At 38.8% G+C, this 18,019-nt stretch overlaps 1 pseudogene; it reads left to right on the top strand.

Annotated features, from left to right (window-relative positions):
• The window catches only part of LOC114701628, a 30,718-nt pseudogene extending 14,829 nt beyond the window's left edge, over positions 1-15,889 (top strand).
• Positions 15,890-18,019: the final 2,130 nt, after the last annotated feature.

The following is an 18,019-nucleotide window of genomic DNA, read 5'->3' as shown; positions in this document are numbered from 1 at the left end:
AAGAGAAGAACCTGCTCAGAATGTTCAACAGAGTTTGCTTGCTGATGCTACTCCAGAATAGCACTTGAAGGTGATGCAGAAACCATGGCAACCTACAAGGCACCTGCCACTCAGCCATGCTAATTTCTCCTTTATTAAATTCAGTGGCAAGGAAATGAACAAAGAGAATTAACTCATTTAGCCTAGAATATGCGACATGAATGCCCATCTACAAATCTAAACTGTATTTTGTAGAAGCTATTACATGACTTGCTTTATAATTTTTAAAAATATTTTGATATAAATATATATCATTTATTTATAGGGGAATCATTTTATAGGGGAGTCAACTGATGCTTCTCTATTCATGTGTGCATTATATCCTGCGTAAAACAGTTTAAAAATATATAGTCCCTCAACTGTTTATCATTTATTTATACTTTAAAACCTCTTTTGTTGTTCTTTTAAAATGGACACTGTGCAATTTTCATGTACAGTCTACTGACAGTGTGAAAAGACTAGGGCTTCTTACTTCTATTTATCTGTAGTTTGTACTCATTGGCCAGCTCTCCCCATGCCCTCTTCATGCCCTCCCCACGCCCTCCCCATGCCCTCCCACGCCCTTTTCATGCCCTCCCCACGCCCTCTTCATCCCCTCCCTATACACTCCCCATGCCCTCCCCACGCCCTCCCCACGCCCTCTTCATGCCCTCCCCATGCACTCCCCATGCCCTCCCCACGGCCTCCCCACGCCTCTTCATCCCCTCCCTATACACTCCCCATGCCCTCCCCACGGCCTCCCCATGCCCTCCCCATGCCCTCCCCAGCCCTCCCCATACCTCCCCATGCCACTCCATTTGTCCTTGCCTCTTCTGACCACTGTTCTTCCTCTAGCACTCTTGAGATCAGCACTTTCAGATCCCACAGGAAATTGTCACAAGCACTGGCCTTTCTGTGTCTGGATTATTTCATGTAGTGTAGGAATATTTAACGACATCTGTGCTGTCACAAGTGACAGAAAACCACTGTATTGTGGGCAAAGAGCATTGTCTTATTCATAGTGCCACATTTTTTTCATCACTTCACTAAGTAAAGGGATCCCTGTTGGTTTCATTTCTAAGTCATTATGACTCTAACTCCAACAGACTGGGAGTTCAGAGGTCTCTTCTACACATTGACCCTTACCTTTGGATGAGTGACCATTAGTGGAAGCATTGGATTATTTGGGTAGTTTTATTTTATTTATATGTGTGTGTGTGTGCATACACATTAAATTTAATATATAATTTAATATATAATATAAATATATATGATAATATATATATGTTCATTATTTTCCATTATAGAGGGTTACAATCACATGAAGAGAGTGACAACAGAAGACACAGGTGTTACATGCCCCAGAACTAGAGTTACAGATGTTTGTCAGCTTCCTGATATGTATTCTAGGAACTAAATTCAGGTCCTCTGGAAGAGGAGTATATGCTCTTAACTGCTGAACCATCTCTTTAGTACCAATATTTAAAAAAATATTTTTGTAATATCCATACTATTTTCCATAATGTTTGCATTATTTACATTCCCATAAACAGCATGTATATCTGCCCTTTTCTCCATAGCTCTAACCAGAACTTACATCATTTGTCTTTCTGATAAGGAAATAGTCATTTTTCCTGTAGTGAGGTAATATCTCATTCTGGGTTTGATCTTCCTTTCCCTTGTGACTAGTGATGTTTGAGTGAGTAAGGTTGTTTTGTTTGTCTATCTGTCTGTCTGTTTGTTTGTTTGCATGTGCCTGTTGGTTAACTGTAAATCTTCTTTTGAGAAATATCCTATTTATTTAAAATACTCATTTTTCTGGTTTTTAGCTTTTGCTGTTGATTTATTGGAATCCCTTATATATTTTAGATGCTAATTCCTTGTCAGATGTACAGGTTTTTCTACTTTAAAATTTTTTATTTAATTATTTTAATTGATAATAAATTCCTCTTCCGTACAATACATCCTGACCACAGATTCCCCTCCCTCCACTCCTCGTAGCTCCTCTCCCTAGAACCATACCTACTCCCTCTGTTTCCCTTCAGAAAAGAGCAGGTCTCCAAAAGACAACAACCAAATACTACAAAATATGATACAATAAGACAAGGCAAAAGTCCTCATATTGATGCTAGACAAGGCAACCCAATAAGAGGAAAGAAGTCCCAAGTGTAGGCAAAATAGTCAGAGACACACCTGTTCCCACTGTTAGGAGTCCCACAAAACACCAAGTCATAACATGTAAGCAGAGGACCTGGTGCCAACCTTGCAGTCTCTGTGAGCCCATGACAGCCCTGCTTAGTTGACTCCATAGGCCAACTTCTGGTGTCCTGCATCAGCTCTGACTCCCACCATCTCCCTTTCCCCTCTTCTGATGGACTCCCCAAGTTCTGAGGGGAAGGACCTTATTGGAGGCCTCCAATTTTGACACTCTTTCTTTGCATAATGTCTGTCTGTGGGCCTCTGCACCTGCTCCATCTACTGTTGGAGGAAGCCTCTCTGATGATGATCAGACAAGGCACTGATCTATGAATATAGCAGATTATCACTAGAAATCATTTCATTGATTTTTTTTCCGGTCATGTTTGGTTCTACTTTAGGTCCCTGGGCTATCCAGTCTCAGGTTCCTGGCCATCCAGACAGTGTTGAGCATGGGGTCCCTCCTGTGGCATGGGTCTCAATTTAAATTAGACAGTGGTTGGCCAGGCCCACAATTTCTGTGCCACCATTACCCAAGCAGATCTTGCATGCTAGACAAATTGTAAGTGGAGGGTTTTGTGGCTGGGTTGATATCCAAGTTTCTTTTTCCATAGCCTGCAAAGTACCTTCCTGTGCCAAAGAAACTAGAACATAGCAGTGAAGGCTCCATGCAGATACCTGCTCAACCACTCTACATTCAATGAGCTGTGTGTATGGTGTGCTTGGCACTGTGACCAATTGTCAGTTTTTTGGAGAGAAACCCTCTGTCCTAGAATTAGCCTGGGTTTCTTAGGAATCTACACTGAACCCTCTCAGTCAACAACTCCCACCACTGAAAACCTTGCCTAGCTATGAAGAATGGCCAGTTCAGACTTTATATCCTGCATTACTAGGAGTCCTCATTAGGATCACATTCATAGATTCCAGGAAGTTTCCACTGTACTAGGTTTCTATGCTACCCACCCCCAGAATCCCCAAATTCCAGATAGCTCTACCCCCATACACTCTCTTCATTGCATTCCCTCCACCTGATCACTTCTACCTCCATCCCTACCTGCCCCCAGTCCACACAAAAAATGTACTTTATTTCTCCCTTCCAGGGAGACCCATTCATCACTGCTATGGCCCTCTTCTTTACCTGATCTCTCTGGGTCTATGGATTGTAGCTTGATTATAATTTTCTTAAGAGCTAATATCTACTTATAAGTGAATATATACCATATTTGTCTTTCTAGGTCTGAGCTGCCTCACTCAAGATGATTTTTTCTAATTTCTTCCATTTAATTTCAAATTTCATGATGTCATTTTTTAAAAACTGAGTAATATTCCAGTGTGCAAATGTCAGACATTTTTTTAATCTATTCTTCAGTTGAGGGACATCTAGATTGTTTCCAGTTTTGTGCTATTGTGAATAAAGTAACTATGAACATAGTTGGTCAAGTGTCCTTGTGGTAGGATGGAGTGTCCTTTAAGTATATGCCCAAGAGTGGTATAGCTGGATCTTGAGGTAGCTGGATTCCAAATTTTCTAAGGAAACACCAAGTTGATTTCCATAGTGGCTGTACAAGTTTACACTCTCACCAAGAATGGAGGAGTGTTCCTCTTATTCCATATCCTCAGCAGCATGAGCTGTAACTTGTGTTATTGATCTTAGCTATTAGGAGTAAGGTGAAATCTCACAGTAGTTTTGATTTGCATTTCCCTGGTGTCGAAGGATGTTGAACATTTCTTTAAGTGTTTCTCAGCCATTTAAGATTATTTTGTTAGAAATTCTATGTCAAGATCTGTATTCCATTTTTAAATTGTGTTATTTGGCTATATTTTGGTTACTAGACTTCTATCATATGTGGATTTGGTAAAAATCTTTTCCCATTCTCTAGGCTGCCATTTTGTCCTATTGACCATGTCCTTTGCCTTACAGAAGCTTTTTTTTTTCAGTTTCATGAGGTCTCATTTATTAGTTGTTGATCTTAGTGCTTGTGTTAATGGTTTTCTGTTCAGAAAGTTACGTCCTGTACCAATGCATGCCACCATGTCCCACCATGATGATTATGGACTGAATCCATGCTGTATCGAAGGCCAAGCTAACCTACAGAAGGCCAGTTCCCAAATTGGACAGAGACTTCTTACTAGATCAGAGGCCATTCCAGCTGCCAGATATCTAAGACATAAAGACTAAAAAAAAAAAAAAAAAAAAAAGAAAAACATCCATCCAACAAAGACAGTCTCAGAAATAAGGGCCTAGACATAATAATTATCCCAAACATAGATGCCTAAATGGCAATGAAAAATACAATCAGGAACAGCCAAGACAATATGGTACCACTAGAGCTCAGCTAACCTATGATATTCCAATGCAGTTGAAGCACAAGGAAACAACCTTAAAAACAACTTTGTAAGGATGATAGAGGCCTTTAAAGAGTAAATGAAAAGCCCCCTTAAAGAAATCGAGAAGAAGACTAATAAAATATTGGAAAAAATAAATAAATCCCTTAGAAAATGCCAAGAAAGCAAAGCAAAAACAAACAGGTGAAGGAAAATTGAAATAGAAGCAATTAAGAAAATGCATACTGGAGGAATTCAAGAAATGAAAAATCTGGGTAAGTGAACTGTAACTACAGAGGCAAGCATCATCACCTGATTATAAGAGATAGAAGAAAGAATCTTAAGTGTTGAAGATGCAATAGAAGAAAAATAGTTTCATCAGTAAAAGGAAATGATAATTCTAAAAAACTCCACATGAGAATCACCCAGTAAATCTGGGAAACCATGAAGAGGAATAGATGGCAGGAAATATTCAAACCTATGAATGAAATCAATAAAATAGCAACAAAGAGAACAATATAAAGAATCAATGAAACAAAAAGTTGGTTCTTTGAGAAAGTCAAGATAGACAAACCCTTATCCAAACTAAGTAAAAGGCAGAGAGATAATATCTAAATTAACAAAACCAGAAAGGAAAGGGGGAACATAACAACAGACACCAAGGAAAGCCAAAGAATCATTAGGTCATACTTCAAAAACCTATACCACACTAAACTGGAAAATTTAAATGAAATGGACGAGTTTCTCAATAGATATCACTTACCAAAGTTAAACTGAGATCAGATAAACAGTTTAAATAGATCTATCACCCCAAAGGAAATAGAAGCAGTCATTAATATTCTCCTAATCAAAAAAGCCCAGGGCCAGATGGTTTTAGCACAGAATTCTACCAGACTTCCAAAGAAGAGCTAAAATGATTACTCCTCAAATTATTCCACAAAATAGAAACAGAAGGAACATGGCCAAATTCTTTTTATAAGGCTAGAGTCACCCTAATACCCAAACCACACATAGACTCAACAAAGAAATAGAATTAAGATAATTACAGATCAAGTTCCCTTATGAACATAGATGCAAAAATACTCAATAAAACACTTGTAGACTGAATCCAAGAATACATAAAAAAGACCATCCATCATGATCAAGTGGACTTCATCCAAGAGATTCAGGGATGCTTCAACATACAAAAATCTGTCGATGTAATCCACCATATAAACAAACTGAAAGAAAAAAAAAAACATGATCATCTCATTAGATGCTGAAAAAGCCTTTGATAAACTCCAATACCCCTTCATGATAAAAAGTCTTGGAGAGATCAAGGATACAAGAGACATACCTAAACATAATAAAAACAATATGCAGCAAATCAATAGCAAACATCTTATCAGTTAGAGAAAAACTTAAAGCATTTCTACTAAAATAAGGAACAAGACAAGGCTGTCCAATCTCTCCATATCTATTCAATATGGTACTTTAAGTTTTAGCTACAGCAATAAAAAAAACCTTAAGGATATCAAGAGAATACAAATTGGAAAGGAAGAAATCAAAGTACTGCTGTGCTATTTGCAGATGATATGATAGTAGACATAAGCAACCTGAAAAATTCTACTAGGGAACTCCTATAGCTGGTAAACACCTTCAGCAAAGTGGCTGAATACAAAACTAACTCAAAAAGCCAGTAGCCCTCCTAAATACAAATGATAAATGGGCTGAGAAAGAAATCAGAAAAACAACATCCTTCACAATAGCTACAAATAACATAATATATCTAGGGCAACTCTAACCAAGCAAGTGGAAGACTTGTATGATGGGAACTTCAAGTCCTTGAAGAAAGAAATTGGAGAAGGTATCAGAAAATGGAAAGATCTCCCATGCTCACTGATCAGTAGGATTAACATAGTAAGAATGGCCATTTTACCAAAAGAAATCTACAAATTCAACACAATCTGCATTAAAATTCCAACACGATTCTTTACAGACCTTGAAAAGACAATACATAACTTCATATGGAAAAACAAACAAACAAACAAACAAAAAACAGGATAGCTAAAACATCAGGTACAATAAAAGAACTTCTAGGGTTATCACCATCCATAATATCAAGTTGTACTACAGAACAATAATAATAAAAAACTGCATGTTAATGGTGTAAAAACAGACAAGTTGATTAATGGAACCAAATCTAAGACCAGATGTAAATCCACACACCTATGGAAATCTGATTTTGAGAAAGAAGCCAGAACAATACAATGGAAAAAAGAAAGCATCTTCAATAAATGGTGCTGGTCTAATTGAATGAGGCATGTAAAAGAATGCAAATAGATCCATATCTACCACCCTGCACAAAACCCAAGTCCAAGTGGATCAAAGACCTCAACATAAAACCAGATACACTGAATCTGATAGAAAAGAAAGTAGGGAATAACCTTGAAATTTTGTCACAGAAAACCACTCCTTGCCCAGAACATCAATAGTGCAGACACTAAGATCAGCATTTAATAAATGGAATGTCATGAAACTGAAAAGCTTCTGTAAGGCAAAAGACACTGTTAAAAGGACAAAATGGCAGCCTACAGAATGAGAAAAGATGTTCATCAACACCACATCTGACAGGAGGGTTAATATCCAAAATATGTAAAGAACTCAGGAAACCAGACCAAAAAAAAAAAAAAAACCCACAAATAATCCAATTTATAAATGGGTTTAAATCTAAACAGAGAATTCTCAACAGACTAATTTCAAAAGGCTGAGAAACACTTAAAGAAATGTTTAATATCCTTAGCCAACAGGGAAATGCAAAGCAAAAGGACCCTGAGATTCCATCTTACACCTGTCAGAATGCCTAAGAACAAAAACATAAGCACATGCTGGAAATGATGTGTAGCAAGGGGAACACTCCTCCATTGCTGGTGGGAGTGCAAACTTGTACAGCCACTATGGAAATTAATATGGAGGTTTCTCAGAAAATTGGGTCTCAATCTACCTCAAGATACAGCTATACCACTCCTAAGAATATACCCAAAAGATGCTCTATCATACCACAGGGACACTTGCTCAACTATATTCATGTCAGCTTTATTTGTAATAGCCAGAAACTGGAAACAACCTAGATGTCCCCCACTAAAGAGTGAATAAATCCTCCAATCTACAGATCCAAGAGGCTAAGTAGCAAGGAGGGCTCAAGGGGGTCACATGAATCTTACTGTGAAGGGAAAATAGAATAGACAATGCTGATGGATCGGGGAGGAGTCTGGGTGGGAGGGATTGGGATGGGAACATAAGGGATCAGGTATAGGGAGGATGGAGTAAGAGAGTACTAGGAGGTTCTGGGGTCATCTCTAGGACAAGCTAGAAATCTAATGCAATGGAAGCTCCCCAAAATCTATGAGGGTGACCCTAACTAAGACACCTAGCAAGGAGGGATACAGAGCCTGAACTGGCCATCTCCTGTAACCAAGCAAGACTTCCAGTGAGGCATTAAGATACCAACCCAGCCAAAAACCTCTTCATCTTACAGTTTGTCCAGCCTAAAAGATGTGCTGTAACGATGGTACAGAAATTGTAGGAATGACTAATCAATGATCGGCCCAGCTTGAGACCCATATCAAGAGAAAGAACTCACTCCCAAGGGCCAGGATGAAGAGGTATATTACCCCAGAGATCTAGAATAGAACCAAACATGACTAGAAAAAAAGTCAGTGAAAGGATTCCTAATGATGTTCCGCTATACTCATAGACTGGTGCCTAGCCAAACTGTCATCAGAGAGGCTTCACCCAGCAACTGATGGAAACAGAAGCAGAGACTCACAGCCAAACATTAGGCTGAGCTTGGGAAATCCTGTGAAAGAGGGAGAGAAAGGATTATAAGAGCCAGTTGTGTCAAGGGCATCACAAGAAAACTCACAGAACCTAATAACCTAAGCTCATAGAGGCTCACAGAGAATGAACAGATAACCAAGGAGCCTGCATGAGACTGATCTAGGTCCTCTACATATATGTTATAGTTCTGTAACTTGGTCTTTGTGTGAGACTCCTAACAGTGGAAGCAGGGGCTGTCTCTGACTCTATTGCCTGCTTTTGGGACCCATTCCTCCTACAGCCTTAATAGAAGAGGAGGTGCCTAGCCTCATTGCAACTTGTTATACCATGGCTGGCTGATATCCATGGGAGGCCTGCCTTTTCTGAACAAAAACAGGGGAGGAGGAGTGGATGGTGTGGGGGAGAGCTGAGAAGGAAGTCTGGCAGGAGAGAGGGGAGTGGAAACATTGGTTGGAATGCAGAAACAAAAAAAATTAAAAATTAAAAAAAAAACAACAACAAACCAAACAAAGAAACAAAAGAGCACTATTCAAACCATATAGGGCACCAATGACAGATAAGAGAAATGATACTATCAAAGTAAAACTTGGTCATTTAATGAGGTTAGTGGTGCTACTTATAGGAGTATGAATGAGGGGATACTCACGGGAACACAGAGGATTCAATGGTAGATGTTTCACAACTGAAACCCCAGAGTTCTTTGTACAACTTGAAGGTCTACACAAGTATGGGAATTTCTCCTTCCCCAGCAAAAAAGTGTTTAGGGAAAGTAATCGGGTTTAATGAAGAACCTGTGATGGTGCCAGTTAGGCGGCTCAGTAAGTAGAGGCACTTGACACCAAGCCCGAAGACCTGAGTTCAGTGCACACGGAGGAAGAAAAGAACTGCCTCCGGCAAGCTGTCCTCTGCCTTCCACATTCATGCCATATCATGCTTGCTCCCTCCACAAATAAACAGATGTTAAAAGAAACCTGAGATGAACTTAGAGTAACCCTAACTTCAAAAACAACATGTCAACCTAACAATCAGAGCTATCTTTGGGCAGCCTCAGTTCCTCATGGCCTTTAAAGTCTGTCCGCACTCAGGCTGCCTTATACTTGCTTTTCAATTGCAGATAAAAGTGTGAATTCTTAAAATGAAAATGACCAATTTATATTTATTTATTCATGAGATTTTCTAAGAGGACAGTGGAAAGATGTACTTGGCAAGTTAAAGACATGTATGTGTGCGCACCCCCCCAAAAGATACAACTCAATTTGCATCAAATTTATTAAGTCAAATCAATTTTACAGACATTTAGTCAAGAGCTTAATTCCATTTGATCTTCCACCTGGTAAGCCTCATTTCCCACTGTGTCTCCCTGCAATTTATTTTAACATGTTTGGACATCATTAGTAAAGGAAATAGCATTGTTGAAGTTCTATGGTGTAGAAGAGCATTCAGACATATCGGAGAGAAAACAATCAAGCTTACATAATGAGTTATAGAGCCACATGTTCAAATATAGTGGATATGCACTCTGCCTATGAAGCCTGGAGATACTTAATTGGCAGGTGGATTCCAAGACTTTCCAAATAACAACAGCAATAAAGAGGAGTCTATAACAGACTTCTTATCCCCCAGTAGACACCTTAGATGGGAGAATCTACTAATGATTGTTGAACAGCTGTTTCTGCTGTTATGGTCTTCTTCATTAATTTTTCAGGACAAGTTTGAGATGAAACACAAAGATTACTTGGCCTACTGTCAGTTACATCACAAGAATTCAGAGCAGGGCTTCTCTTCCACATCCTTAGTTTTTGTATTGTTCTCAGTGATTTGTTGACTCCTCATAAGGAAGCGAATAAGACTCATGAAAAAATCCAAGTTATTGAAATAAATAAATAATTCCATTTTAAAGAAATTGGAATGGGAGTTGAAGTATCCATTTATTATAGTCATATAAATATTATAAATATTGTCTTAAACACTTAATGTCAACTATATCATTGAATCTTCAAAACAATTGCTTGATGTAGATATTAACTGGAAAGAGGAAAATTTGAAATTTATCATCAAGTCTGAATCCAGAACTTGTTTTATTCATAATTACCATGTAATTTTCTCATAGACTTCTTTTCACATTAAAAGTCAGTAGGTTTTGAGTAGCCTTAGAAGTGTATTCTCTTTCCAGCAGTACTTAAGTGAACAAGTTAAAAGTTACATTTTATTTTCATTTGGCTACTGTTTTGCTGACCTCCTCTTTGTATATAATTGGAATGCATTACTGCAGGCTTCTTTAACCACCAATACCTAAGAAGAGTTATGTTCTTCTAGCCTTGGTACAAACAATAATACCAGATTTTAGGAATGAGTCACAAGATTTCAGAAATATGTTTTTTATTAAGATTTTAGATATTTGTAGAAATAAAAATCTGCTTGCTCTCAAAGACTGTGCCCTAAGTCAAATCTTTTGCCAAATATCATCCAAATGTGTATGTACTGATTAAAGGTGATTTCCCATTGGTGAAATTGATCTATTTAAGTCCAGTGCTAAAAATCTGCTAACATAACTCATTTTATCAAGCTCAGAGGTCCCATATGAGGGAACCGACTTCTCTGCCAAGCTAACTCTACTTACAGCCATGAGAAATTGAGAAGCTATTCTATATTTCTCCACCACCAGAGACAGTAAATGTGAACGGAAGTTTTCTAGGCCTAATAACCCAATGACTCGCCTTGAAAATAATGTTGAGGGTGCACATTTGGTGATTTTCATGAGGATATTTTGAAGGGTCATATCCTAAATCTTAGACGTTCATTTTTTGTTCAAGTTTGAATGGAAATCTTGCTTCAGTATGTTGTGGGTTTAGCCATTTGGGGCACTGCTCTGTAGATCAGGAACATGAAAGTTTCTTGGAAATCTATCAATCTCTGAAGATACCTACTACAAGTACAAATGTATCCAAAATCAAGCCTGGAAATTATGTAAGAACCTGACAGAAACACATCTTTTTTGGTGACATAAAGGTACTAATAGTAAGTCAGGCTATGTCCCCAGCCCTCAAGAGGATAGTTGCTTAAGGGGATAACTAGTATAGGCCAACCTCAGCTACATAGTAAGACCAAGTCTCAGAATAAAGCAGACAGTAAATGTGAAAGAGAAATAAATGCCCTTTAGTTAACGGCACAGTTAAGGATCATACACCACCAAGATTTGACCTTTTTTCTTGACTTAATCTTAGTCAATTTGGTCAGCCTCCTTTATTAGAGTCCATTCCTTGAGTATTGGTGGTCTCCAATAGCTATGTGTATATGAGAAGACAGGTCTCCCCATCTCATTAAAGACAAAGCAACTCTCAGAGTGAATTCATTCTCTCATAAAGAACGTGGTAAAGCATGAGATAGGACACAGACCTGATCTCATAGACAGTCTTTGGTTTGCTGACAATAATAGTAAAGTTTTGCCTCAAGGTACATGTAGCATTACTTTACCTAATAATATTAATCTACTCCAGGTGCCCCAAGATGTTGGAAATAATGGACTAATCAAGAACATAGAGGACCAGGAAGGGAGAGAACAAGGGAATCTGTGGCTATTATGTAGAACTGAATAGTATTGTAAAATAAATTTAAAAAAATGATAAAAAAGAACATAGAGGATTGAGTTCTAAGCAGTTAATTTCATGGTGAAAGCTGAAGGATTCTTCATAGAATCCAGATCCTTAAATGTCACTCTGCAATTTTCTCTGTTTCTTTGTATGAACAGGTCTTCAATACAATTCATTCTCCAAAATGATCCCATAAGACACGGTTCACAAGTTAAGAGTATATAATCAGAGCTGGAGAGCTGGCTCTGCAGTTAAAAGCACTTGCTATTCCTGCAAAGGACTAAGGTTCGGTTCCCCTACCCACCTGTACTTCCAGTAAAGTTTTACCTCAAGGTATATGTAGCATTACTTTACCTAATAATATTAATCTACTCCAGGTGCCCCAAGATGTTGGAAATAATAGACTAATCAAGAAGATAGAGGACCAGGAAGGGAGAGAACAAGGGAATCTGTGGCTATTATGTAGAACTGAATGGTATTGTAAAATAAAATAGAAGGAAAAATAAAATTAAAAAAAAAGAAACCTTAACAAAACAAAATTATGTTCTGGATATCAGTCCTCTGTCAGATGTGGGGTTGGTGAAGATCTTTCCCCATTCTGTAGGCTGTAATTATGAATGCCTGGCCTTAGCTTGGCTTGTTTCTAGCCAGCTTCCCTTAACTTTAACTTATCCCATTTACCTTTAGCCTCTGGGCTTTTCCCATTCTCTTACTTCTGTAAATCTTACTCTTACACTGTGGCTTGCTGGTTGTGTAGCTGTGTGGCTGGGTGGCTGAGTGGATGGGTGGCCTAGCCCCTGGAGTCCTCCTCCTTGTTCTCTTGCTCTTTTCTTCTCTCCCAGATTTTTCCTTCTATATATTTTCTCTGCCTGTCAGCCCCACCTATCCTTTCTCCTGCCTTGCTATTAGCCATTCAGTTCTTTATTATACCATCAGGTGTTTTAGACAGGCACAGTAACACAGCTTCACAGAGTTAAACAAATGCAACATAAACAAAAGCAGCACACCTTAAAATAGTATTCTCCAAGAGGAGTTACAGCTGTCAAGTGAATTGATTTAAAGGATAAACATAAAAGTATCATATCAGTGGCATTATGGAGAACCTGTTCCAAGGTCACCTCCTGAGTTTGTAAGAAAATCCTCAAATGTGGCAAGGGCATAGGAAAAATTCTTATATATCTGAAGGCTAGCCTTTTTCTGTCTGAGAGGTAAATAATAGGGAAACACATGCTTTCTTGATAACTTTCTCTTTTACACCATCTTAGGAATGGTTTCTGACTCCACACAGCTATCTATCTGCACACTGCTGCCTGCACACAGCTACACATCTTTACACACATTTTCACATGGCCACACATCTCTCTTTTACATACATTTCTCTTCTACATATCTTTTCTCTACAGCTTCATCTTTCTTGCCTCCACACAGTTACAAATCTCCACCCAGCCACAGCTAAACATCTTATTTATATAGCTCTGCCACCATACAGCACTTTACACAGTTCCTAGGCACAGCTCCTCTGCATTGCAGCACCTCTCTCTCTCTCTCTCTCTCTCTCTCTCTCTCTCTCTCTCTCTCTCTCTCACTTACTCACACACATATTTCACACATACTTCTGCATTCTTCACTCACTCTTTACTCACTCACTCTTTCACCCACTCACTCCATCTACACACTTCTCTTATGCTTCTTCTTCATCTCTCACTCAGCACACACACACACACACACACACACACACACACACACACACACACACACACACACTGCAGCGGGTCTCACATAGCTCTACACAGCTGTCTCTCTCCACACCAACACGGTTGCCTCACAGCCAAACTCTGGACAATTATAAGTTACATTTTCAGGGCCCTATCCATTCTCAAAACACAAAATAAGTCACATAGTTTTTCTTAGGATAGTGATGTCACATTGACTCATGCACTTAGCTCTAAGTTGGTGAGGGATCCCAGGCATTAAACAATTGGCTGAACTTTGGGCAGTCAGGGTACATGCAGAAAGAGAACTACTGCAAGGAGCTATATCTCAGTGTAAACTGCCTGGTCTTGATTTAGCAATAAACAACAGCTGAGAGTGAGTTATTGTATTTTCTGCAGGGGCAATTTAGTCTGCTTTAAATTTGTTCTAAAGTCTAAAATTAGCTGTCTTTGAAACAGACAAAGCTGTTTCTTTCCTGTGTCAGTAAAGAAGAATATTGTGGTATTAATTTATACATCAGAATTATACATCTTAAACAGAAATCATAACCTGACCATCCACAACTGTAAGTATGCCCAAAGATGTAAAACACACTATCAATGGACTGTGGAAGGAACCCCACAGCTGTTCTTATAGGGTGGTATAATGGTGGCACCTGAGAAAGTTACAGACAGAAAACAACCGGTTTCCACAGCCAGTGACCCTCTGGCTTTGCCAGGTGGGGCTCCCCATCAGAAAGTTATACGTCTAGTGGGTTGACTTGTCAAACACTAGTCGTCACCTGCTGTATATTCCCATGGTCCCCTGCAATGTCAGAGCTAAACTTGTTCAAGATGTTACTACTAACAAATGAAGAAGCTGGGTGGCACCATGACTGCTACTACTCTGCCATGCTCTATTGCCTAGGAGGGACTCGAGAATCACAGCAAAGGTGCTAATCCAGTGGAATCAGGACAGGTGTGATGCTGGCTGCTGATGCTGTAATTGCTGAACTTGAAAAGCAGTCTAAGCTTATAACAATCAGAAAGAGATTTCTCAGGTTGCTGTAGTTTCTTCAAATGGAGACAAAGACATTTGAAACATCATTTTTGATGTAATGAAAAAGGTTGGAAGAAAGGGCATCATCACAATGAAGGATGGGAAAACCCTGAATTATGAATTGGAAATTATTGCAGGCATGAAATTAGATGGAGGATACATTTAACCACATTTTATTAATATATCAAAAGCTCAAAAATGTAAATTCCAAAATGCCTGTGTTCTGTTGAGTTGAAAGAAAATGTCTAGTGTTCAGTCCATTGTACATGCTCTTGACAATGCTAATGCTCATCGGAAGGGTGCCCTTGGTCAAAATTGCTGAAGATATTGATGCAGATGCTCTAAGCACAATGGCTTTAAACAGGCTAAAAGTTGGTCTTCAGGTTGTAGCTGTCAAAATTCCAGGGTTTGGGGAGAATAGGAACAACCACCTTGAAATTATGACTATTGTTATTGGTGGTGCAGTATTTAGAGAAGGTGGGGTTGAATCTAAGTCTTGAAGATGTTCAGGCTCAATACTTAGAAGTTGGAGAGGTCATTGTCATCAAAAATGATGTCATGTTTTGAAAAGAAAAGGTGGAAAAGCTCAAATTGAGAAATGTATTAAAGAAATCACACATCCCAACTAGTGCACATGAAGAGGTAAGGCTACGGGGAAAACTCACTAAACCTTCAGAAGGACTAGCTGTGCTAGGGGCTGAAGGAACAAGTTATGTCCAGTGAATGAGAACACAGAGTTAAGAGTTCTGGATGACCTCAATGCTACAAGAACAGCTGCTAAAAAGGCCATTGTTCTAGGAGGGGCTGCATGCCACATCAGTGCATCCCATCACAGTCTTGGCCTCATTAAATCCTGCTAATGAAGATCAGAAAATAGCTAAAGAAATTATTCAAAAGCACTCAAGATTTCTGCAGTGACCATTGCTAAGAATTCAGGTGTTGAGGAACCTTTGTTCATTGAGGATGCTCTTGCAAAGTTCCTCAGAAGTTGGTTATGAAGCTGTGCTTGGAGATTTTGTGAACACAATGGGAAAGGGAATTGTTATTCAACAGAGGCTGTAAGAAAAGCTTTACTGGCTGCTGATAAGGTGGCCTCTCAGTTAGCCACAACAGAAGCTATAGTGACAGAAATTCTTAAGGAAGACAAGGACCCTGGGATGGACATGATTGGTGGGGTGGGAGGAGGATAGAAGATAACCTGTACTAACTCCTAGAATAATGCTTTGCCCTTATCAATGAACTGTGACAGAAACTCAAGGCAGGCTCATATCAATAACTTAAGTGAAGTCACCCAAAGAAAATGATGGAAATAAAAGGCTGGCTCATCCACTGTATCCATCAATTACTGGTTATATCGGCAAAAAAGAACCTCAATTGAGAAAATGCATCCATAAAATTGCCTATAGGCACATGTTAAGAAATGTCTTTGATTAATGGTTGATGTGGGAGGGTCCAACCCACTATTGATGGTGCTACTCCAGAGCAGGTGGTCCTGTGTGGTTTAAGAAGACAAATCATGAGGAGCAAGGCAGGAAACAGTGTTACCCCAGGACTTTTCCTTCAGTGCATGCCTCCATGTTCTCATCTTGAATTTCTGCTCTGACTTACCTCAATAATGGATCATGATCTGAGAGCTCTAAGCTGAAATAAACCTTTTCCTCTCCAAGTTGCACTTGGTCATGGTGCTTTATCACAGCAATATAAACCTTAACTAAGACACAACCTTACACACATGTGTATATATATCATACATACTATATGCACACAAGGTACACACACAATCATACAGACTCAAACATAAACACATATACATACATCAACAAAACAAAACAAAACACTGGATTGTTGTATAGAGTAAAAAAACAGTGAACTTTGGAGTAAGATAGAACAAAAACCAAATTCCATTCTCTTTCTATTTGTTGTGTGAATTTAAGCAGCTTACCAAAGCAAAAGTCCAGTCACTTCACCTGTTAAGAAAATAACTGTATATGTCCTGGGTAAATTGTGCTGAGTAAAGTAATTAACACACATGATATTCTCAGCACGAAAGAGTCAGTTACTAAATAGGAATTATCTACATATTTCTAATAGGTGAGTTTTTCTAATAGTTTTTGAAAATAAAGATAAAGTGACGGTGGTTAGTGCTTCGGGTGACAGTTAAGGATACCGCAGTTGCCATGTCATTCCCTGCTTTGAGTGTTGGTGACTCATGACATATGTCTCAAAGGGAAACCAGGCTGACAGGAAACCGGATTGGAATGTGAGAGTGCAATATCCACGTCTCCTCAGCTTCATTATCGCACTCTGTACTCAGTGTCTCCTTCACACAATCCCTGTAAATTGTCATTAGCACTGCTCTGACCAGAACCAAGCTATAATTATAGTCCCAGCAGCAGTGGGGAGGTGACGTCCAGTGGATGAAAGAAGATCTGCTGATGCACTTTACGGTTCTCTTTATTCTATTGTATTCCTCTCAATGAGCAAAGAAAGGAAAACACAAGCCTTACATCCAAGTTTGCAGTCCCCATTTCTCCTCTTAATAAATAGATCAATAGCACAGCCTCTGCTCTGCAGACAAAAAGGAACCCCCTCTCTGGGAGCCTTTCTTCCCGACAGTTCTTCAATACTGTTGGAGCAAAAGACAGCAAATAAAATTGTTAGACTATTGATTCACCAGCATGGCTTAAAGGACCGTGGCACACAGCAGTTTGCTTTTAAGGGCTGTGATAATCTTAAGAGGATGCTCAGGATCAGATCTGTTCAAACTATTTTTGTTTCTTCAAGGAAGGATCATTTGCTACAAAGTCTCATCAGGTTGATGAAGAATGTACTGACTTTGAGTTTTTGTTTTATCTGTTTGTAAACTAAAACTGCCAGGTTGTATTAGTACAAAATAATTTTGAAAGTCAGTGTGGGAATGGATGTAATTATTATAATATCTGTATTGCAATTTCCAAGACCTAGAGAAGACTTTGAATAGCCATGATAAGGAGTAGCTGTGTTAGAGATCAACCCAAAGTTTTTGAAACTGGTATCCATTCTTCTTTATAAAAGAAGTACAAATGGAGTGGTAATTGAATTTGACAGCAGACTGGAAATGCATTTTCCTGTGTGAATTTTTATGAAGATAATGAAAAATAAATAAAAACAGTGCTGTTCTTATTCATGCCTAATTCATTCTGAGGGAGCTGAAAAGTTTTCTATTTTATGAAAGTGTTTATATTGGTCATCTCTTTCCTGAGATTGCTCCCTATGCAGTGCTGAGACTGTTGGACAAGAATACACATGGAGGAGGGATTCCTAAATTATTCAGTTAAAAC

Source organism: Peromyscus leucopus, chromosome 5, assembly GCF_004664715.2.
Source record: "Peromyscus leucopus breed LL Stock chromosome 5, UCI_PerLeu_2.1, whole genome shotgun sequence".
NCBI lineage: Eukaryota > Metazoa > Chordata > Mammalia > Rodentia > Cricetidae > Peromyscus > Peromyscus leucopus.
Note: the sequence above shows the minus strand (reverse complement) of the source record. Positions and strands in the feature narration are given on the sequence as shown.